The 24,587-nt window shown below is 43.6% G+C and overlaps 1 protein-coding gene across 17 annotated transcripts in view; it reads right to left on the reverse strand.

The window, feature by feature from the left end:
- ACSL3 (acyl-CoA synthetase long chain family member 3) overlaps positions 1 to 24,243 on the reverse strand; it is a 114,165-nt gene extending 89,922 nt beyond the window's left edge. For 2 of the 17 annotated variants that reach the window (XM_038416202.2, XM_038416190.2), the window contains exons 1-2: positions 23,876 to 24,199; positions 7,733 to 7,851 (exon numbers count right to left, since the gene is read on the reverse strand). The gene's annotated coding sequence lies outside the window, so the exon portion shown is untranslated. Of the gene's footprint in view, positions 1 to 7,732; positions 7,852 to 17,848; positions 17,932 to 23,842 lie in introns of those variants that run through there. The other 15 variants (XM_038416201.2, XM_038416199.2, XM_043491556.1 and 12 more) reach the window with 13 other exon arrangements.
- Positions 24,244 to 24,587: the final 344 nt, after the last annotated feature.

Genomic DNA, 24,587 nt, shown 5'->3' on the forward strand with positions numbered 1-24,587 from the left:
AAAGGTAGTAGAGCAGTTTTTAAACTAAGGGCTGGGGGGAAGCTGACAGGTGTGGAAGAGCACGTGGTTCGGACAGAAGCATCCCTAAGGGGAGGATCTATTAATGGAGATTCTCTATGTCCTAGTAAGGAGGAGAGGATGGAAAATGATAAAATACAGGTAGAATCTGATCAGAAACAGTCAAATGAAAGAGTCCCATTTGATTACATCATGTAATGGCAGACAGCTAAAAATAACAAGTTTTTAAAGTGCTTATATACCAATGCTAGAAGTCTAAATAATAAGATGGATGAACTAGAGTGCCTCGTATTAAATGAGGATATTGATATAATAGGCATCGCGGAAACTTGATGGAATGAGGATAAATCAATGGGACACAGTAATATCAGGGAACAAAATATATTGCACAGACAGAACAGGTCCTGCTGGTGGGGGAGTGGCACTATACATGTGAAAGAAAGCATAGAATCAAATGAAGTAAAAATCTTAAATGAACCAAACTGTACCGTAGAATCTCTATGGATAGTAATTCCATGCTCTAATAATAAGAATATAGCAGTAGGGATATATTACCAACCATCTGACCAGGATGGTGATAGTGACTGTGAAATGTGTAGGGAGATTAGAGAGGCTATTACAATAAAAAGCTCAGTAATAATGGGGGATTTCAACTATCTCCATATTGACTGGTGTACACATCACCTCAGCACGGGATGCAGAGATAAAGTTTCTTGACACCTTAAATAAACAAGAGGAGAGGCAATTCTTGACTAAGTCCTAAGTGGAGCACAGGATCTGGTCCAAGAAGTGAATATAGCTGCACCACTTGGTAATAGTGACCATAATATAATTAAATTTAATGGCCGCCACTTCCTGCAGCCCCCATTGGCCTGGAACAGCGAACCGCGGCCAGCGGGAGCTGCAATTGGCTGAACCTGCAGACGATGCAGGTAAACAGTCTCAGCCCGCAAGCGGATTTCCCTGACAGGCGGCGTGCCAAAGGTTGCCGATCTCTGAACTAGCCAAAGACTCAAAAAGTAATAGCAAAAATTTTTTTCAGTACTTTAGAAGCAGGAAGCCTGCTAAACAACCAGTGGGGCCACTGGATGATCAAGATGCTAAAGGAGCACTCAAGGATGATAAGGCCATTGCGGAGAAACTAAAAGAATTCTTTGCAATGATCTTCACGGCGGAGGATGTGAGGGAAATTCCCAAACCTGAGCCATTATTTTTAGGTGACAAATCTGAGGAACTGTCGCAGATTGAAGTGTTTGAGGAGGTTTTGGAATAAATTGATAAATTAAACAGTAATAAGTCACCAGGACCAGATGGTATTCACCCAAGAGTTCTGAAGGAACTCAAATGTGAAATTGCAGAACTACTAACTGTAGTCTGTAACCTATTATTTAAATCAGCTTCTTTACCAAATGACTGGAGGATGGCTAATGTGATGCAAATTTTTAAAAAGGGCTTCAGAGGTGATCCCGGCAATTAGAGGCCAGTGAGGCTGACTTCAGTACCAGGCAAATGGGTTGAAACTATAGTAAAGAACAATATTGTCAGATGTATAGGTGAACATAATTTGTTGGAGAAGAATCAACATGGTTTTTGTAAAGGGAAATCATGCCTCACCAATCTACTAGAATTCTTTGAGGGGCTCAACAAGCACGTGGACAACGAGGATCCAGTGGATATAGCATACTTAGATTTTCAGGTTTCAGAGTAGCAGCCATGTTAGTCTGTATTCGCAAAAAGAAAAGGAGTACTTGTGGCACCTTAGAGACTAACAAATTTATTAGAGCATAAGCTTTGCATCCGATGAAGTGAGCTGTAGCTCACGAAAGCTTATGCTCTAATAAATTTGTTAGTCTCTAAGGTGCCACAAGTACTCCTTTTCTTTTAGATTTTCAGAAAGCCTTTGACAAGATCCCTCATCAAAGGTCCTTAAGCAAAGTAAGCTGTCATGAGATAAGAGGGAAGATCCTCTCAGGACTGGTAACTGGTTAAAAGACAGGAAACAAAAGGTAGGTATAAATGGTCAGTTTTCAGAATGGAGAGAGGTAAATAGTGGTGTCTCCCAAGGGTCTGTACTGGGACCAGTCCTATTCAACATATTCATAAATGATCTGGAAAAAGGTGTGTAAACAGTGAGGTGGCAAAATTTGCAGATAATACAAAACTACTCAACATAGTTAAGTCCCAGGCAGACTGCAAAGAGCTACAAAAGGATCTCTCAAAACTGGGTGACTGGGCAAAATGCAGATGAAATTTAATGTTGATAAATGCAAAGTAATGCGCACTGGAAAACATAATCCCAATTATACATATAAAATAATGGCGTCTAAATTAGCTGTTACCACTCAAGAAAGAGATCTTGGAGTCATCGTAGCTAGTTCTCTGAAAACATCCACTCAATGTGCAGCGGCAGTCAAAAAAGCAAACAGACTGTTGGGAATCATTAAGAAAGAGACAGATAATAAGACCGAAAATATAATATTGCCTCCATATAAATCCATGGAACGCCCACATCTTGAATATTGCATGCAGATGTGGTTGCCCCAGCTCAAAAAAAGATATATTGGAATTGGAAAGGGTTCAGAAAAGGGCAGCAAAAATGATTAGGGGTATAGAATGGCTTCCGTATGAGGAGAGATTAATAAGACTGGGACTTTTCAGATTGGAAAAGAGACAACTAAGGGGGGGATATGATTGAGGTCTATAAATCAGGACTAGTGTAGAGAAAGTAAATAAGGAAGTGCTGTTTAATCCTTCTCATAACACAAGAACTAGGGGTCACCAAATGAAATTAATAGGCAGCAGGTTTAAAACAAACAAAAGTATTTCTTCACACAATGCACAGTCAATCTGTGGAACGCTTTGCCAGAGGATGTTGTGAAGGCCAAGACTATAACAAGGTTCAAAAAAGAACTAGATAAATTCATGGAGGATAGGTTCATCAATGGCTATTAGCCAGGATGGGCAGGGATGGTGTCCCTAGCCTCTGTTTGCCAGAAGCTGGGAATGAGCGACAGGGAATGGATCACTTGATGGTTACCTGTTCTGTTCATTCCTTCTGGGGCACCTGGCATTGGCCACTGTCAGAAGATAGGATACTGGGCTAGATGGACCTTTGGTCTGATCCAGTATGGCCGTTCTTATGTTAAAAGAACAAACTCAAAACATAATTCAATTTGATGATTTAAAGTAAAGTTTCCTGCTTGGTGATTTAAATCACTTTGATTTATATCAATCCACCCTGTTGGGTAGTGGGATTAAACTAAACCACACAACAGCACTCAGTGCAGTGTAAGGTCTGGTCTACACTACAGTTAGGTCGACGCAAGGCAACTTTCGTCCGTCGACCTAACTATGGAAGTGTCTATACTTAAAGTTTTGCTCCCACCAACATAACTGTCCTGCTATGCCGACTTAATAACTCTACCTCCTACAGCAGCGTAGAGCCACGGTCGACGTAGTTATGCTGACATAGTACAGTCAGCGTAGATATTGCACTGCTTACATCTACTGTTACTGGCTTTCCAGAGCCATCCCACAATGCCCCACACTGACAGTACAATTGATACAAGTGCTCCTGGTGAGGACAAGCACTGCCAACACAAGGAGCGAAGTGTAGACACGCAGAAGCGGCAGTAATTTAATTTTGTAGTGTACACATGGCCTTTGAGTTTAGATGTTTGAGTTTAATGTGATCTAATGAGTGTGGAATAACTATTGAGTTTTAAATTCACACCCTAGTTTCTTTTGCAAAAGCTTCCTCATGTAGACAAGTCTTATTTCTCTCTCACACGCACACTGAAATGCGCACACACAAGGAGCAAAAGTGTTGGAGGTTACTTTACCTGGAAGGCTGAAACAACCACCACAAAATGTTCCCATCCCACTACAGTAACTCCCCAGTGCAGAGTCCACCTACTTAGACCATGCACTTAAACAAACAGTGTTTACTCACTCATCAAGTGGAAGTGTAAATCAGATCAAACAGTGTTCAGCAGCATTTCAGAAATGATAGTTAAACCGGTACCTGTTACCGACACCCACTGACTGCAACAGGTAAATATCCTTAGGTAGGCAAAGATTCTGTCAGCCAACTAAGGCTACATCTACACTGCAACCTGGGATGTTATATGTAGTTCATGTGGACATATCCACATTAGCTTTAATCTAGCAAGCTTGCTCAAAATAGCAGTAAGAACATGACAGCATAGGAGGCAGCCCTGTAGATACATACTTACATTGCTAGATCACATTGAAACCCATGCCACCATGTCCTCAGTGCTTTTCTTTACCGAGCTAGCTAGATTGAAGATACCATAGATAAGTATACACAATCTGAAAATTATACCCTGGTTGCAGTGTAGACAGTACTGCAATGCTACATTAGGAAGGGTTTTCTCCAAACTAAAAAGGCTAGAAACTTTTAATCATTAAAGAAAAAGTTCAATTTTGCAGAAATTGGTAAACAAGCTCCCTAATATCTAGCTCCTATATAGTGATTTTCAACAGTAGATTTCGAAGTGTTTTACTAAGGAAGTCAGTACCATTAACCCCATTTTACAGACAGGGGATGTGACCTGCCCAAAGTCACCCAGCAGGCCAATGACAAAGCCAGGAACAGCACCCAGGTGTCCCAAGTCCTACGCCAATGCTTTATCAAGTAGGCCATACTACCTCCTAGACAGGGAAAATGTATTATTCACGGTTATTAGGTAAGTGGATTTATCAAGCCTTACTAATTCATGCCCCCACACTTCCTATAAAAATAATTATTAAAATACTTTGAACAAAAGAGAAAATAGTATTTACAGGCAACTCTGAAAAGTACAAAAAAGTAAAACAAAATTCAACAGGGTAACAGACTCATGAGAGTCACACAATTCTATCATGTTTAATGATCTATACCTTGAAGGCATGGGGGACACGTTCTATTACTTGGGATAAAATTGCATATTCAATTTAACATCTCAATATTGATATACAAATTTAAATCCTGAAAAACAGATTCATGGTCAACATGAAACACCATTTTGAATCAGAGGGAACCTTGCTATTTGAGAAACTGTTGGTTACATTGTATGTTGTTTCTCTCCTCTTTTTTTCTGGTAATGTCTCAGAATTCTAACTCCCAATGTCCTTGACATACAGAAGGTTAAGGTACATTGTGGTACTGAAATAGTAACACAAATAATACAATGCACAAAGGCTCTCTACTGAATAAAAAAAGTGAGGTGGCAGGAAAGTACTTTATGATATAATATCAGGATATGGATGTGTAAAGTAATAGGAGATTACAAATCATTACGATTAATGAAATATATGGAAGCAAATTAAAATTAGAAGACAGCTCCCGCTTAAAAAAAAATTATAGGAAAGAGTTCGGGGGGGTGGGAACCCCAGGGCTTTGAGCCACACTGAAGAGGGAAAGATCGCTAAAGAATGAATACATTCTTTCTGAAAACTATGAAAGTAAGAATTATGGAGATTTTATTATTATCATCATCATCATCTTCTAAGAGTCTCCTTCCAAGTACTTCCACTGGGTGGCAGACTAAGCTTTTGCATGAATGGACGGGGGGAAACGACAATTGTTTAAAGAACTTTTCTGTTATACAACTTATTATTTGATCAGTTCTCCAAAGTTTCTTTCCCATTTTTTCTAGAAGCCCCAGGATAAAGGAAGAAGTCCTTCAGGGAGATTGGAAAGCGTATGGCCAAGACAGTGAGATGGGAACAACAAACATGGGTGAAGGGAATGGGTCAATACAGAAATTTATTTAAAATACATCAGCAGAACATCTACTTAAGTCTTGAAAAGCAAAGACTAGAAGATTGAAATAAATTGAAATAAATTCAGCAGCGTATATTAGTCCTGAAGGATCTGAAAGGATGAGTACACAGCATTATTAAAATCTTGGGTGCAGCTTTGAGAGTTTTTTTTCTTTTTTCAGTGCACATATTTAAATGTTACAAACTTTCTTTAAATGCATTTAAAGAGAGTTTCCACTTATTTTAGACAAATTATGACTCATTTTTAAGAATAAAAACTATTTAATTACTGTCTTCTTTAAATTATGTATTTTTAAAAATAGCCCACTGACCCACTTCAAAATCTTTCACTCCCAACTGTGCCAGTGAGTTTAGGAGATCTGTAGATCTTGCCATCCACCTTATAATTTTTTAAACACAGCAAGAAGTAGAAGTTTCAGATATTTTCATTGTGCAGATTTTAAAAACAACAACAACTACTAATTTTCAAATTTTTGCTTTGGCAGGTTTAATCATACGTAAGGCTGCGAGTCTGTGACGGAAGTCAGAGATTCTGTGACTTTATAATGGCTAGTGCTGGCTCAGCCGCTGCCCGCCTTGGGCAGCCCCTGCACCAGCAGTTTGGTTGTGTGGGAGGGGGCTCAGGGACAGGGGCAGGGAATTGGGGAGTGCAGGGGGGTGCTTACCTTGGGGTGGGGGCTCCCTGGCTCCCACTGGCATGGCTCCCGAGTAGCTCCTAGGTGGCGGAGGGAGGCTCCACGCCACGCACTGCTCACACCCGCGGACCCCACGCCCACAGCTCCCATTGGCTGTGGTTCCAGGCCAATGGGAGCTGCGGCAGGCACCTGTGGCGGGAGCAGCGGAGCCCCTGCCCTGGCCCCTGCCTCCACCACCTAGGAGCTGAAGGGACACAAGAGCCGGGTAGGAAGCCCCTGCCAGCCCCACCAACCCCCTCTCCCCTAGCACCAGCACGGTCCTGGGCCACACACCACAGCCCAGCCCAGCCCTCCTCTCCCCCAGCACCAGCAGGGGTCCCGGGCCACGCACTTCAGCCCACCCCCGCTCTCCCCCAGTACCAGTGGTGGTCCCAGGCCACCTCCCCAGCACCCCTGGTTACCCCCTGCAGAGCACCCACAGCCCCAGTGGTGAGCTGGAGCCGGTTCGCAATGGTTCACACGAACCGCTTGTTAAATTTAGAAGCCGGTTTAGAACCGGTTGTTAAAGGGGTGAGCAAACTCCAGCCCTCGGGTCACATGCGGCTTGCAGGAATGTCCTGTCCATCCCACCTGAGCTCTCGGCTGGCGAGGCTCCCCTGTGAATATTTACTCACCCGGCAGCACTCCAAGCCTTCTGCGGCGGGTCCTTCAGTGCCGCCGAAGACCCAGAGCAACTGAAGGACGTGCCACCCAAGTGCCGCCGAAGGCTCAGAGCGACTGAAGGAACCGGTTCTTCAGCTTCTGGCAGCTCATCACTGCACGGCCCCCTGCACAAGTTTTAGTCAGGGAAGGTATTTTTAGTAAAAGTCATGGACAGGTCATGGGCCCATGAATTTTTGTTTACAGCCCGTGACCTGTCCATGACTTTTACTAAAAATACCCATGACTAAAACGTAGCCTTAATCATACGTTACCTAAGAACCCTATAAGAATGAGCAGCAGCGACTGCAAAGAAACCAAGCTGGATGGATAAAGTGCTTTAATGTGCTTCAGATAAGACATCAAGGATATTTTCCATAACGTTTGCAGAGAACGGCCTCACCAGGATGCATATGGGATAAACAATGACAGGATGAATGACCAAATGAGGAGGAATTTCACAACCATTAGGACTTCCATAGCACTATCGTCCCCATTTTGTTGAAAATCTCATCTGAAGGAATTGAAGGTGTGAGCTGGGAGTTCTCTCATGAGAAACATGGAAGATTGCCACAAGGCACTCCTCAACTCACCTAGTGATCCAGCTGGATGGAATGAAAAAAGTCTTCCTTTCCATTGAGTCAGGTAGCCAAGAGGACACTTTTCACTCCTCGACAAGAATTAGAGAAGTAGTATTCAGGTAGTTTTTCTCCTAGAAGGTAAACAAAAATATTTGTGGAGTCATAACCCTAGCAAGACTGGGGAGCTGTCTTCCCCAGGCATATGAAAATGCAATATTCTTGTAGGCTTGTGATAATCTGTGCTATAGATCACAATCTGCTCACAAAGTCTGTTTTCTTCAGTTTTCATAGTCTCTGTATTACACTGCATTTATGAAGACTAACTTCTACAGTAACCAATACCAGTCCTCCAAAGGTTGACAGATGCTGTTTAAAATGCTGATGTGTAACCAACCAAATCACAATTAACTTCTGAGTAACTTATTTTTAGAAAAATATTTTTCAAATCTATCCTCTACACGAGCTCTCATTTAGCACTAAGAACATATAAAGTAGCTGCATCACAAAGCACCAAAAATGACCTTCCTGCCCCCCCGAAAACAGAAAATTTGGTAATTTGTCAGAGCCTTATACCATTATACCTCTGAAGTTACTTAGCTGATTTGCTTCAAGCTTAAAAAAATGCATCTGTGGAATGATGCAAAGCATTTGAATTTCCATGCCAAAATATGTTTTTTTTATAATAACCTTAATATACTGTGTGAATAGTAAAGTGTTACAAGTAGGGCTTAGGCCAGATTTTTTTCTAACAGCCTTAACTATGGAATCAGAATTGTTACTTACAACCCCCTACATCAGAACCAATCTCCAGCACATGGGGCACACGCACACCCGAAGCAGAATACATGTAAACACCACATCTCGAATTCCACATACTAAACTATTAATTAGGAACTTCAGAAGAGCTCCTAAGGCCAGGCTGGGGACTTCTCTAGCATAATTGTAGATCTACAATCACGTTCTCAACCCTGTTCTCAGCACTGGCAGTGTTAGCATTTCCACCAGGCTGTCCCAAAAGGCCCCAGTTCCCAAGCTGGACTCTCTGGAAGGTCCCCTCAAGACTGCCACAATAACCAGTTTCAATTGCTCCAATACCCTAAGCCCTAGCGCAGGGGTGGGCGAACTTTTTGGCCCTAAGGCCACATCGGGGTTGCAAAACGGTATGGAGGGCTGGGTATGGAAGGCTGTGCCTCCCCTAAGAGCCTGGCCGCCACCCCCTATCCGTCCCTTCCCACTTCCCGCTCCCTGACTACCCCCCTCAGAACCCCCGCCCCATCCAACCCCCTCAATCCTTGTCCCCTGACACCCCCACCAGGACCCTCAGCCCTCCCCCGCATCCAATGCCCCCTGCCTCCTGACCGCCTCCTCCCCCCCAGAACCTCTGTCCCATCCGACCGCTCCCTGTCCCCTGACTGCCCCCCAGGACCTCCTGCCCCTTATCCAACCTCCCCTCCCCCCACTCCTCACCCCCTTACCATGCCGCTCAGAGCGGCAGGACAGGCTTATTGGAAAGCCTGGGAGGTGGGCAGGCGCAAGCCACACTGCCGGCATGGCTGCGGGGGAGGGGCAAGGAGCTCAAGGACCAGGCAGGACAGTCCCGCGGGCTGTAGTTTGCCAACCTCTGCCCTAGCGACTGTGCTCATTCTTTATTCTGAAACAGTGCAAAAAGGAGCAGCAGCTCAGATTCTAGTCTGGTGAGCTCCTTCACAGAAAGGTAGTTTACATGGTAATGTTAAAATCATTCTCTTGTGTGCTCTAGAATTCTACAGATGACCAAAGGAAAAAAAACAAACAGGAACAAACCTTTTAAAATAGTTTTAGACCTTATATTTCATGAAAAAGTGAAGAAAAAACGCACAATTTGTCCCCACTCCCCCTTTGCAGATCACCTTAGGACTAATGGCTACACATGCAGGTCTGGAAAGGGTCAATCAAAGAAGATAATGCTTATTGTCTATACCTGCTGGTGGTGGGATAAAGAATGAAAAATCACAAACTATTTTTAAAATAGAAATGGAACGCAATGCTGTTCACTAACAAGATAACAGGAAGGTGTGGTTTCTAGAAGAATGAGGGAACCCAGTTTTTCTATAAAGTAAAAATATTCACCTTAGAACAGTGTCCATTAATGTAACATTAAGAGCAAAACATTGAAGTCAGGAAACAAAATGTAAGTTTCTTAAAGAAGCATTACTTTGGGTGTGTTAACACTTCCTATTTATTTTATGAGATACAGTTAACATTTAAAAAAGCACAATGAGATCCAATGTTTGGAAACTGAAGTAAACAAATTCAGATTAGAAATAAGGCACATATTTTTAACACATTTTAAGGTACACAGGGAGAATAATTAACCAATGATGTTGTGAATACTCTGTCCCTTTACATCTTTAATTCAAGACTGGAAATCTTTTTAAAAGATGTGCTATTGTTCAAACAGAAGTTATGGGCCAGATGGAAACATTATCGGGGGATGGTTCTTTGGCCTGCATTAAGCCAAATAGATTAGATCAGTGGTTCCCAAAATAGGGGCACCACTTGCTCAGGGAAAGCCCCTGGCGAGCAGGGCCGGTTTGTTTACCTGCCGCGTCCACGGGTTCGGCCGATCGCAGCTCCCAGTGGCCGCGGTTCGCCATTCTCGGCCAACTGGGACTGCGGGAAGCGGCACAGGCCGAGGTAAACAAACCAGCCTGGCCTGCCAGGGGCTTTCCCTGAACAAGCGGCACCCCTAGTTTGGGAACCACTGGATTAGATCATCATAATGGCCCCATCTAGACTTAAAATCTACGAATCTATTAAGCTAGAATTTTAACTAGATTAGATAGTATGTGCAGTATATATAGCTAGTAACAATTTAATATTGTTTAATTTTTATAAAAGGCTTTCATAAGAAAGAAAACCCCAATCTAACTTCATTCAGTACCGATATGTAAGGTTATAAATAAAGTCTGTTCATAGCCCTCTTAGAGTCCTCAGTATTGTTGGATACAAAAATAGCTATGGATGCAAAAAACAAAACAAAAAAAAGGTCTCTTTTATTCCTCACTAGGATACTGCTCCATCTTGTCACACTCTGATATGACCATGGTGATCTATAATGAAAGCTGGCTGTGAAATTTTTGTCAAAAATGCAGATTCACCAAAACCAAAACTTTTCACAGGAACTGATCAGTTTTGAAAAACTTCAGTCAATAAATTCTCTCAGGTCCAGGATTAAATTTCTGGTCAAAACAAGACCCCTGCAACCTCCACCCCGGGCCTCCAGAATAGCCCAGTGGTTAAGGCACTTACGTTGTATATGGGAAACCCCGATTCAAGTCCCTCTGAATCAGTCAGGGCAAGGACTTGAGCCTGGGTCTCCCACATCCTACTTGAGTGCCCTAATCACTATTAGGCTGTTATTCCATAGAAGGGAAAGGGAGTGTGGGAGCCTCTCTTTGGTTTTTCATAACAAAAATGTCGAAAAGTGAAACCTTCATTCCAATTCAGAACAGGAAAATTTTGACATTTCAAACATTTTTGCATGATGACAAAACCATTTCCCACCCAGCTGTTTGTTACCTCAACTTGACTACTGCATCCTTAGGTATGCTGTGTTTAAATCACTGAACTTAAAAAGGCTCTAGCTGTTACCAAAGAAAGCAGCCACCTACTTAGCAGGAATCTGAAATCGTATCAGACTAATTGTTGAACAGCACATATTGCATTCCAACTCTGCTCTTAAAAGTCTTCCATGATAAGAACCCAAGCTTCAACAGACATTCATGTTCATGGAAATTGAGGTTGTCTTCAGCAGTTACACTTACTAGACCAATGAAACATTAACTCACAAGAGTAAAACAAGTAAGGGCTGAAGACAGAACTTTCAAGGTAGCTGGCCCACAAACACAGAACTCACTTCCAGAACACAGACTGACCACAAGATATCACTGCCTTCAAAACAAAACTTCTCTCTGCAACACACATATCCCAACCCAATTTTCCAAGTATTATCTCCCTCAGAATAGCAAGAGAGGCAGTGTGATCTAATGGATAGGGCACTGATCCAGGAGTCAAGAGAAATGGATTCTATATCCAGCTCTGATGCTAACCTGTTGTGTAATCTTGAGCAAGTCACTTGGCTGCTCCCCATCTATTTCCCCTTGTGAAGATATGCACTACTCCTTTAAGGGTCAGGGTGGAGCCTACAGCTAAGTAGAGCCTGGGGTGTAATCAAGGAGGCCCTGCCCCAACCTAGGGCTGGGTTACATAAACAGGAAGAGGGAAGGAAAAGCCATGCAAGCGGCAGTGGTTTCTCTCCCTTTGGCTCTAGATGAGCCTAATCAGACTCAGAGTATGTCTACACAGGGATAAATAACCAATGGCACAGCTGCGGCTATCCTAGGTCAGCTGACTTGGGTTCATGGGACTCGGGCTGCAGGGATAAAAATTGCTGTGTAGACCATTTGGGCTCAGGCTGGAGCCTGAGCTCTGGGACCCCCAATTCTCGGAGGACCGGTCATGGGTTTTTTATCCCTGTGTAGACATACCCTCGGGGTACGTCTACATTATAAACTTAAGTGGTCCTATGTTAGGTCAACTTACTATAGGGGTTCATGTCCACACTGCCCTTTTTCTGTCAGTGTTGCACATCCTCACCAGGAGCACTCCCATCGATTTAAGAGGGGCAGTGTGGGGTGCTGAGAGCCAGGACTTTCAGCTCTGCATGCAGCTCCCCACCAGGAGCCTGACTTACCTCCCCACACACACGTTGGCTCCCCACTGGGAATGGGAAGCCAACTGGACTCTGGAAACGGAGCTCCCACCCAGGCACAGCTGTGCTCCCAGTGGGGAGCAGGGAGCCAAGAGTCAGGGGGGCAGCCGGGCTCCTGGCAGGAAGATCCGCACCCAGAGCCTAGTCAGCTGCCATGCTCCCGGCGGGAAGCAGGGAACTGAGAGCCTGGGCGGCAGCCCAGCTGGGAGGAGGGAGCCTGAGCCGGGAGCCTGGGCGGCAGCCCAGCTTGGAGTGGAGCAGTAAAGCTGGGAGTCGTCTTTTTGGTCAATTTCACGACTCCAGCTTGATAAGAATGACAGCCAACAGATGTAAGTAATGCAGTGTCTACCCTGCATTGCCCTAACTACACAGGCATAAGCCCCATGCCTCTTGTGGAGGTGGAGTTTTATGTCAGTGTAGTAGGGCACTTATATTAGCAGGAGCAAGGCTGTAGTGCATACACTGACATAATTAGGTCAATGTAAGGCAGCTTACTGTACATTGACCGAATACTGTAGTACAGACCAGGTCACAGAGACTTGGTGTTATAGATTTAAGTTTGGATCCTGAGGTGGGAACCTTATGAACTGTCTAATGTAATTCCTCCTGTCCTGAAGCCTTATTAAAAAGGGAATATGATTTTTTTTTAATGTTTATTGACTTCTCCTTGCCCAGGCTATTAAATTGAACATATTGATGCCAATCAGGAGAAATTAAAGTGGTGCACACCTGCCAGGGTGGATAAAAATCAATGATTTTTCAAATAAAATAAATAAACAAATAAACAAACAGATTTTTTTTTCATTTAAATTTTTTTTTTTTTGATAGATAGGGTTTTTTTTTCCTCAAAAAGCATTTTAAAGAAAGATGCATTACAGTTCAAAGATGTCTCATCATGGAATAAGGATTATAAATTCTAATTCTATAGCATGAGACAATATATTCATGTAATGTTTAAGAAAAGTTTTCTAAATGAGTTCCAATAGTTCATGAATTAGGGACCCCAATTTTATGGGGTTCCAGGGGCTTCCTTATAGGATTATTTAGGTTAATTTTTCTATCTACCCAATGTGGCTCGGTATCTTCTAGACTGAGCACTATCAGAGATGCTTAGTTTTGCAGTTCTCAAACTGTGGATTTCAGTCTTCAGAGATAACATGCTTGTTAACAACAAAAATGTTTTTAAATAAATAAAATAATTAAATAATAGAGGTGAGAAATAACAGACCTCAACCCTATTGTCACTCTGTAAATTTGTGTACACACAGAGTCAATCCCTTACCCCTCTCTAAAAGTGCAAAGTTTCAAAAAGTTCAATGAACAGAAGATTGTTGGGGGCAGAATAGATCTGGACAAGAAGTAGAAGTCTGGAGATAAATGTGAGAAGGGAGGGACAGGCAACAGAAACAAAAGTGAAATTGTTTGAGCAGCATATTCCAGAAGTCTTGAGGTCTTTCTGAGTGTAGCCTTCATTGATTTGAGATCTACCATACCATTCTCTCACTAGAAGGGAAATCGTATAATGACAGCAGGCCGTAACAGAGACCCAGTTGGGGAATATTTTAATGAGTTCCTCTACCTGTGGGTAAGACAGGCATGCGTGCAAAATGCAAACAGAGCAAAAAACAAATGCAAGGCTGGTTGCCCAAATGAAACAACATCATGAGAAGTGTTCCTTCTCAGGAGGAAGCTGCGTTGAAGATGATGAAAGGAACATGTCTGAACATGCAGAATCTTCAGGTTGGTAAACGTTTTTATTTCATACTTCTTTCTTAAGGACTGCCTGTCTTCCTTCTGGACTATTCTTGAATTCTCACGTTTGAGCAAAAAAAAAAAAATATAATTGTTACTCTATGGTACTATCATTTTAGATGCAGTTGTGATAAAAAATAAATAGCTGAAATAGGCAGATCTTCCTTTTACAATTTCACCTTTAAAGTAGTACTGAGTGTCAATGAATATACTAAATGAGCATTACGGTAATAATAATTAAATAACTACATTGACTTATTTTGTTTAGGAGAATCAATCCTCAACATATAGGATTCTGAAGACTATCCACCTTCAAGATCACCACCATTTTCCATAGTTTCAGAGTTATCTGCCAATGATAGTGTTTCAGTCACATCATCTGTGTCACATAGCCACAGTATATCACCTGTAGCAAAAAGGAAAAAAAATCTCCATCATCCAGAAAACCACCATAGATAAGTTTGTGATAAGAACCAGCAGATTACAAAAAGAGGCAATTGATGAAAAACTGCCCGGTTTGTTTATGCAATAAACTCTCCGTTCCCTAGGATTGAGAACCCACACTTCATTAACATGGTTCAGTCATTAAGACCAGGATACAGTGCACCCAACAGAGCAGATGTCGCCGTCAAGTTGCTGGATAAAGTGTATGAAAGAGAAATTGAGCAGCGTGCAAAAGGTCTAGAGGGTGAAATTGTTAACCTGAGTCTTGATGGGTAGAGCAATGTCCACAATGATCCTGTTGTATGTGCTTGTGTGACAACAGAAGGGAATGTCTTCCTTATAGAAACAATTGATACATCAGGAAATGCACACACAACAGAATACTTACAAGCTGCAGTAAAAGCTACAAGAAACTGAAAAAAAAATTCTTATGTCTGGTACGCAGCTTGGTCACAGACAATGCTGCAAATGTATCCAAGATGAGAAGAAATTATTTAGAAGAGAGTACCAAACTAATAACATATGACTGCAGTGCTTATTTGATGCACCTCCTAGCCAAAGACTTCAGTGTTCCAGAAATAAAGGCTAATGTTGTTGAAACTGCAAAATACTTCCATGACAACCACTTTGCAGCAGCTGTTCTGAAAAAAATGGGAGGAACCAAGCTAATTCTCCCACAAGATGTGCGATGGAACTCAGTAGTGGGCGATTTTGAGCACTATACCAAGAACTGGCCTAATCTGTTGACAGTTTGTGAGAAAAATCGTGAAAAAAATAGATGGCACTGTCACAGCCAAAGTTCTCAACATTGGGCTTAAGAGAAATGTTAAGCACGTGCTGAGTACCCTGAAGTCCATTTCTGTAGCCTTGAACAAAATGCAGGGAAATAGCAGTTTTATTGCTGATGCTGTTGACATTTGGAAGGAACGGAGTGAGATCTTAAAAAGAGAAATATGCAATGACAGAGTTAAATTACAAGCATTAAAAAAATGATAGGGACAAGCACTATCTCCAGCTCATTTTCTTGCAACTATTCTCAATACTCGGTACCAGGGTCAAACCTTAACTGCTAAAGAAGAGGAGTTGACTATGACATGGCCATCCAACAATCATCCATCCATAACATCAACTATAATAACCTTCAGAGCTAAGGGTGAACCATTCAATAAATAGATGTTTGCTGATGATATTTTAAAGAAAGTCACACCAGTGAACTGGTGGAAGTCACTTAAGCACTTGGATTCAGAGACTGTTGAAGTGATCATCCCACTTTTAAGAGCAGTAGCTTCTTCTACCAGTGTAGAAAGAATATTTTCTTCCTTTGGACTAATTCATTCCAAATTGAGAAATCATTTGGGACCTGAAAAAAGCAGGAAAGCTTGTTTTTCCTTTTCCAGAATATGAACGAACAGGAAAATGAAGGTGAAGATGACTGAGTTAGCTGCAGAAGCCAGGATTTTAAGTTTCTCACATTGACTTGGTTGACAGTCGATTTTGGGTTTTGGGGTTTTTTTTAGATATATTTCATTTAACTATTTTCGTTAAAAACAATTTTAATAAAACCAAACTTGATTTTAAAAAACTTGAATGTTTAACTAAATGTTTAAATTCAAAAATTAATATGTTTCGTTAAAATATTATGTTTGCTGTTGAAGAAAAAATCCAGAATACATAACGTTGTTTTATTTAACTAAAACAACAATTTAAATGTCTGTCTGGTGATGTTCTCCGCCTAATACAGCATAGCAAAAAAAAAAAAATCCTCCAAATATTAATGATTAACCTGTTGAATTTGGAGATAGTTCACCTCCAAATGACTTCATAAATATCTGCTTCAGTTACCTTTGGTAAATGAAAAAATGAATCATTCATTTTCTGATATATCTGTAAAACTAATCTGAAAAGTTTTCAAAATAAATCCTTCTAAAAATGAAACCTGAGTTGTAAAGAATATGTATTAAGGTTATAACAACTAACAAGAATGCACTTTTATGTATAAATACATGATTAAATCGAGTCCTCCTGACTAGTGATTTAAATCATGATTTAAATCAATTTGATTTAAACCAAATCCACCCTGACACCTGCAGCACCACACCAAAGACTGCCCACACTTTTACCCCTCCATATTTGTTGTCCACCATGTCTATTTAGAAGGTAAGTTCTTTTGGGGCAGGGATTGTCTTACCTTTTTTTTTTTTGGTAGTGCTTAGTCCAACAATGCACTGATCTCAGTTGTGGTCTCTAGGCACTACTGTAATACAACTACACAAAAACATGGTCAAATTTAAGTGAAACAAGAAGCAATTAACTACAATCATTTTCTAGACCCTGTTTGGAGCTGTATACATTGTAAATTCAGAATTGATGAATTCATCGTGATGGCCCTCTTTGCCTCTTCATGCAAAGGAGTCAGTTTGTCCCACAACAAGAAATTTTACTGAACTAGTACAGCTTGGTAATTAACTATACTCATATGGAGGATAGCTGAGGAGCATGACTTCCTCCTCTACACATCTTGCACTTTGTCTCTTGCTTCTGTGGGACTAAGCAAGGGAAATCAGCCCAACTTGACTACTCTGGGCTGCAGATTCAGTACAAAAACCAGAAACAGGATCTGTATAAAAGTACTTTAATCCTTTTTTTAGAACATCGGGTAGAAATGGTCAGCTCTTTTGGAAGGTGGACTGAAGGTTAGTTTCAAAATATATTTGTTAGGAGAGTGGCTTTCCCTTTCCCAATTGCTTGAACTGGACAATGTTGAAAGTCAGTGAGATTTTTCAAACCCCAACAATTTCAGGTTCAAAGCTGCCAAGTCTAAGAGTCCTTGTATTTTTCAAGGAATTTGGTATGTATGCATCTTTGAAGGAGGCACTATTTCGCACAGTTGTGGTTTTGCTTGCTTTTAACCAACCAGGAAGGATGCAGATCCATTTCACAGGTTGTGGCTCTATACATTTTTCAGAACTCCTGAGCTTCAGCATATGTGATGGAGCCAAATTTAGCCACAAGTAATAGGGTGAATAGTACAGTCTAGTAATGGAGTCATTAAGATTAAGCTCAAGCTGGCATTCTATGGCTCTATGAGAGGCTAGAAGAGATCCACGCACAAAAGCACAGATCCTAAATATTACCCCTCTAAGGCAGAGCAAGCAATTGTACTTGTATGTATATAGTACCTTCACATAAGGGGCAAGACTTGAGGCCCTGGTAGGGTGACCAGACATCCTGATAAAATCAGGACTGTCCCGATAATTAGTTGTTTGTCCCACGTCCGAACCGATGTACTGTCCCGATATTTTGCTTCAGCGGCACTCCGGCTTTTTTTTGTTGTTGTTGTTGCTTGGGGTGGCAAAAACCTAGAGCCGGCCCTGATGGGGGGGTGAGCCTGAGGCTGCCCCTCATGTGTCCCAATATTTTGTTCTTGTCATCTGGTCACTCTAGGCCCTGGAGCTTAACTTCAATCATTCCTACAGGCACAAAATCATAGCAGAACAATCAAGGCTCAGTGGAGCTACCAAAAAAAAAAAAAAGTAACGATCTGGGCCAAGCATCTAAACTGCACTAATTGCCCTAACATGAACTGTAAAATAAAAGAACAGTTTACTACCCACCCCACCCCTCCCAAGAAAAGTGACCTACAGGAGTAGCAACAGACAATAGTGAGTACTTGCTTACACCACTAGCAACAATAAGAAGGAATTATGTAGCAGTTGATGCTGTTGCTCCTTATAAATGATCAGACACAGGATGTGAGGAGAAATGCAGGGTGTGCATGCAGCTCCAGTGGAAACCACCATCCAGTAAGTTTTAAACTAATGTTTAAATCATCAGCTACCATACTGTTTTAGGGGTCTATGCACCAAGGCCAGAACACACATTCTAGAACAGGGGTCAGCAACCTTTCAGAAATGGTGTGCCGAGTCTTCATTTATTCACTTTAAGGTTTTGCATGCCAGTAATACATTTTAACATTTTTTAGAAGGTCTCTCTCTATAGGTCTATATATTATATAACTAAACTATTGTCGTACGTGAAGTAAACAAGGTTTTCAAAATGTTTAAGAAGCTTCATTTAAAAATTAAATTAAAATGCTGATCTTACGCTGCCGGCCCGCTCAGCCCGCTGCCAGCCTGGAGTTCCATTCACCTGAGCAAGACCTGCGGCCTGGACTCTGGCTGGCTGGGGCCGGCAGCCAAAACCCCAGACCGACAGTGGGCTGAGCGGCTCAGTCTGGGGTTCCGTCCGTCACCTTCTGCCAGCCAGGGTCCCGGCTGCCAGCCCCGTTCAGCCTGATGCCAGTCTGGGATCCCGGCCCTGCCCACACAGAGTGGGTACCTATCTTCTCCCTGGTTCTAGCCCATTCTCTTCCTCTCTCTCTGCACTGAGCTGAGGGTGGGAAGTGCACTGAGCACAGGGCTGGGGGTGAAGGAGCAGGCTGGGGGCTGGGGCAGGAGGTCTGGGTGTGGCGTGCTTACCTGGGCAGTTCCCATTTGGTGCGAGGGTGCAGGTGGGAATGCAGGAGTGGGGGTGCAGGAGCTCTCGTTTGGTGTTCAGGGTAGGGATTGGAATGTGGAGGGTGCAAGAGTCAGGACATGGGGGGGCTGGGGGTGTGTGAGGAGGGTGCAGGAGTCAGGGCATGGGTGTGGGGGGCTGGGTATGTGGGGGGGTGCTGGAGTCAGGGCAGGAGGCTGGGAGTGTGGGCTAAAGTCGCGGGGGTGCTCCCAGCCCCCTGCCCAGAGTGGCTCACGACAGGGAGCTGGAGGGGATATGCCCGATTCCACCCCCCTTCCCCACCTTTTCTCCGCCTCCTCCCCGGAGCAGCAAACACATTGTGGCTCCGCTTCTCCCCCTTCTGCACAAGGGCCATCAGCTGATCGGCTGCAGGGAGGGAGAGGAGGAGGGACAGGAACCCAGCACACTGGGGGAAGAGGCGGGAGCTTGCCTGCCCTGCAGCAGTAGAAGCCGGCAGGACCAAGCTTCTTCACCCTGTCCCCCCAGGGGGCAGAGAAGAGAGGGCCGGGGCAGGCAGGATTTTTAATGGCATGCTCCTGCCTGGGTTCGACAGCGGGCTGAATAGGGCTGGTGGCTGGGACCCGGCAAGCAGCAATGTGCCATTAAAAATCGGCTCACGTGCCGTCTTTGGCACGCGTGTCATAGGTTGCTGACCCCTGTTCTAGAACCTAATACTCTTTAATGAGGACATAACACTGCCAATTAAAAAAAACTAATTGAGGGAAAAACCTGTATTAAACTAAAACAGATCTAGTTTCCTCAGCTACCATGCCCATCAAGTTAAATATGTCAGAGCATGCAGAAACTCAAACTCCGTCACAACTATCAGATTTTTGTAGTGTTGTCCACAACTGCAGAGACTGATTTTAAGGCCCCCTGTACTAATAACTGTGTGAGTGAACCCCTGTGCTCAGGCAAAGCCCCTTTTGACTTTCACCAAAGACTCTCAGTGCATGATCGAAGAGTGAAAAAAGTTCAGACCAATAAATCAAACAGTTAAAAAGAACACAAAAGCTCCCTGTTTTCTAAATCTGAAAGTATAGCACCACCTTTAAGGAATTATCTGAAACCATATTTTAGCTATTTCTATCTGGTATACTCCCCATTATCTATACATTTTTCAACTTTATAAAAGAGCTACCTTACTGATTTAATTAGTGTTGAATTAAATAATAGACGACCATTAGAAATACAGTAACATGTAATTTTAAAGCGCTGATGGAAAAAATCATTTTTAGTACATTTTATGGGTGTCACATAGTTGTACGTGTATGGAGCAAGGCACAAGAAGACTGGAGAATATCTACAAATTTCCTTTCCCTTACCTAAATTTAAATAACTAGCAAAACTGAAAATTTTACGTCTAATTTACTTAAACATTTTGTTTTCTATATTTTTTCAATTTGGGCAATATAAATAGACTATCTGGTTTCTCTTTTTAGACACTGTCAAGTGAGTGTCACATCCTGGTTCTCATGCACTAGTACAAAGCTGCAAAGTCTGCATTAGCCACTGGCTGGGAATATTTATTTGTTAAAAAGTTACACTGGAATGTGATATAATACAGTTGGGTGTTTCGCATTTGTTTTGTTTTTAGCCTTGTTGTTTTAAATACACAATCTAAATTCTAGACCAAATTTGGCCTGTCTCTTTCCAGTCCCTGAATCTCTCTTCTCCAGTCACTTGTTCTCCCTCTCCTACCCCACAAAAACAAGATGTACCTCAAACAGGACATATTCAGGACAGAACAAAACCTTCTGCTTCATGCCCATCTTTTTGTGTATCATTAATTCCAAACACTTTCCTTGAAATAAGCTACATTATATTTACCACTCCCATTGTGTGGGGAGATGCAGCACCAGTACAATCACTCATGAATTCCTCTCAGCCTAGACAAAATAAAGTCTACTCACCTCAAATACAGGTTTCAAAAGAACAACTAGAGCACCACAATAGACATGACTGAGCATCCCCATCCCTTCTCATTACTCCTACTGCAAGGCTGCAGTGTGCAATAGGAAGTTTTAAAAAAAAATTCTCAGGGATTGTCTACACTTACTGTGGAGCTGCACCACTATGGCACTTAGAGAAGACACTACCTACACTGAGAGGCGAGCTCATAAGTACTCCACCTCCACGAGAAACAGTAGCTATATCAACAGGAGAAGCCCTCCCACTGACATAGTGCTGTCTACACTGGGGGTTAGGTCAGTATAACTGCATTGCTCAGGGTATGTGGATTTTCCACATCCCTGAGCAAAGCAGATATAAATACAGAAACTGGTAGCGCAGACCATTGGTTCTCAAACACAGGTACATGTACCCCTGGGAGTACACAGCGGTCTTCCAGGGGATACATCAACTCATCTAGATATTTGCCTAGTTTTATAACAGGCTACATAAAATGCACCAGCAAAATCAGTACAAACTAAAATTTCATACAGACAGGGGCTTGTTTATACTGCTCTATATACTATATATCAAAATGTAAGTACAATATTTATATTCCAATTGATTCATTTTATTATATGGTAAAAATGAGAAAGTAAGCAATTTTTCAGGAATCGTGTGTTGAGTCACTTGTATTTCTCTGTCTGATTTTGTAAGCAAGTGGTTTTTAAGTGAGGTGAAACTTGTGGGTACACAAGACAAATCAGACTCCTGAAATTGATACAGTAGTCAGGAAAGGCTGAGAGCCACTGGTGAAGATCAAGGGTGTGTCTCCCCTTGCCATTTAAAGTCCAAAAAGTCCCTTTTTTGTGCAAAAACTGTGGAAGTGTCTCCCCTTGCCAATGCCTTTTTGCAGTGAAACTCAGAAGTTTCACCGCAAACAGAAAACTACCTCCACAAGAGGCATACAGTTCTAACTGGTGATACTTTTGCAGTGATGTGCAAGTGGAGACACCTTCTTCCCGTTTACACAGCTTTTAGCCTCTGGACGATATCCCACAGTGCCTAGGTGACCACTCTGGCCAGCAGCTCTGCTGCCAGGTAAACTGCCATCTGCCCCTCCCCTTGTAAACCTCGCCCCTCCCCCTGTAAAGCCTTGGAGAACTTTGAAATTCCTCTTCCTGTTTTCTTGGCAAATACTCACTTATCATCTGGCCGGGTGACAATGGCTGCTCCATGGAGCAGCGGATCCCCTACTTGGAGCAATGCTGAGCTACTGGAGCTGATCAGTGTTTGGGGAGAGGAGGCTGTGCAGGGATGCAAGATGCCCCGCGATCATGCCCCCTCCTTCCCATAAGACCTATCCTCAAAATGGAGAGAGCTGCACTCTGGAATAGATGCCTTCAGTATGCTGCTCTCATTGGCGATGGAAGTGCTGTAAATGTGAACACGATCTGTGGAAGTAAGTGAGAACTCAAACCAGCACTTTTCTTTTACTGATTCTCTATCACCAGTGAAACTGACAGCGCAAAAACTCTGCAAGTGTAGACATAGTCCAAATCTCAGTCTTGCAATGTTGGGAGACCTAAAGTAGTTGGGACTGAGACTTACTCTGAGGGTAAGGGTATTTCTATGCTACAGCACTGCACCTGTGCCATTGTAGGGCAGATACTTCCTACATCAACAGAAGGGGTATTTTTGTTCATGTATATAATCCACCCCTCAAGAAGCAGGAACTAGGCCAAAAGAAGTATTCCTCTATTGACCTAGCTGCATCTAGTCATGATTAGGTCAATTAAACTATGTTGCACAGGACACAAAGTTTTTCACAGCTCTGAGTGCTGCAGTTGTCAATCTAATTTTTAGGTGTAAACAAGGCCTAAGTTATTATCCCTTTAAAGAGTCACACATGTCATTAGACCAACTGCACGTGGGAAGCAGTATCTGTAGTTTCATTTCCTGGGACTGTTATTTTGCATCGGAGGATCAGGGAAGGAAACTGAAGGGATAACTTGGAATTTACAGCAAGCAGCTCCTAATGCAAAAGGATGCCATTCATGACCCCAGCTCCCTAACTAAATCCCAAATTCCTATTTACTTGCCCTTAACTGAAGCTGTAGCCCAATTTTAACAGCTTCCCACATTCAATCAGTCTCAACATCCCCATCCAGCCATTTCCCTTTCCTGCCATCAACCCCACACGCTACCCACTACATGTGCCATACACTCCTCTTGGCCCATCCTCACTCCCCTCCCCCTTGAGCCCTCCCACACACACCCACCTCAGCCCCACCAGCCCTTTCCTAACCCCGACCAATCTCATCCCCACCCCCTTGAGCCCCCGCTAACCTAAACTCTTCACCAGCTCCCTCACATCCACCTTCCTCACCCGTACCAACCTCTCTCGACTCCCCACCCCCTTGACCTCCCACACCCACCAAGCACACTGCTCCAGCCCCCCCACACACCCACCCTCCTCATTCCGCTCTCCCTCCAGCTCTCCCACACCCGCCAATCTCGGCCCCACTACCCCCCCCACACCCAAAACCTAACTCCCCAGCTCCTGGAGCCCCCCCCCCCAGCATCCTCGCCGCCACCACAAGGCCCCTCCCTCCAACTCACCCGTGTCCCCACACAAGTCCCCTCACACCAACGCACCCCTGTGTCTCCCCCCCCCCACACCTACTGGAGCCTCTCGCCCCCCCCCCAAGTCTCCTCCCACCAACTCACCCCAGTGTCTCTTCCCTCCCCGACCCCCGCAAACGCACCCAGGCAAAAGAGCCGCTGCCGGCCGCTCTCACCGCGCCTTGCCGGATCCGGTGTCCAGGCCGCGACGCTGGGGTCCAGCCTAGGGTCCGTGCCCACAGGGCCCGCCGGCTCCCTTCACCACCCACCTAGCCGCAGCCCCGTGTCCCGGCACCGTGCAGCCAATCCCGGCCCGGCTGAGCGTCGCCCCCGCCCCCCCGACCGCACACACCTCGCACAAGCCAACGCAGTGGCGGAGCGTCCTCATTCCAGATGCATGAGGAGCGCTCAGTGATTGGCCGGCGCGGGGTGGCGCGTGAGGGGCCGGCTCAGTAACGTTATTAACGGCTGCCACGCAGGGGAGGGGAGCGCGCGAGCTGCACAGGGGTTACTGCTGGGCATTCACTGCCGGGGTCAGGCGCTGGAGCGCGCCGGGCAGAGCCGCTCCAGAGGCGGGGGCTGAGAGCGCGAGTAACGGATTTTCACTGACACTGTGCTATAAGTAACAGTTGCCCTTCAGTTGCGCTAGTGTCCTAATAAATAGAGTAATTTATTATGCAAATAGTGTATATTACTGCACCGTGTGCAAATAATTAATATGCAAACAACTGTTGCCTTGCAGGCAGCTCCCCCCTCCCCCATTTAATGCTGTAATAAACTCTTGTTTATATTACATCATAGAATAAGCCCAGCTCACTTGGTAAACTCAAAGAGTTACAAGTACTTAAACTGTGTCATTTTAGTGACTTTAAAGAAGGAGCAACATTT

Source organism: Dermochelys coriacea, chromosome 9 (genome assembly GCF_009764565.3).
Source record: "Dermochelys coriacea isolate rDerCor1 chromosome 9, rDerCor1.pri.v4, whole genome shotgun sequence".
NCBI classification, from domain to species: Eukaryota; Metazoa; Chordata; order Testudines; family Dermochelyidae; genus Dermochelys; species Dermochelys coriacea.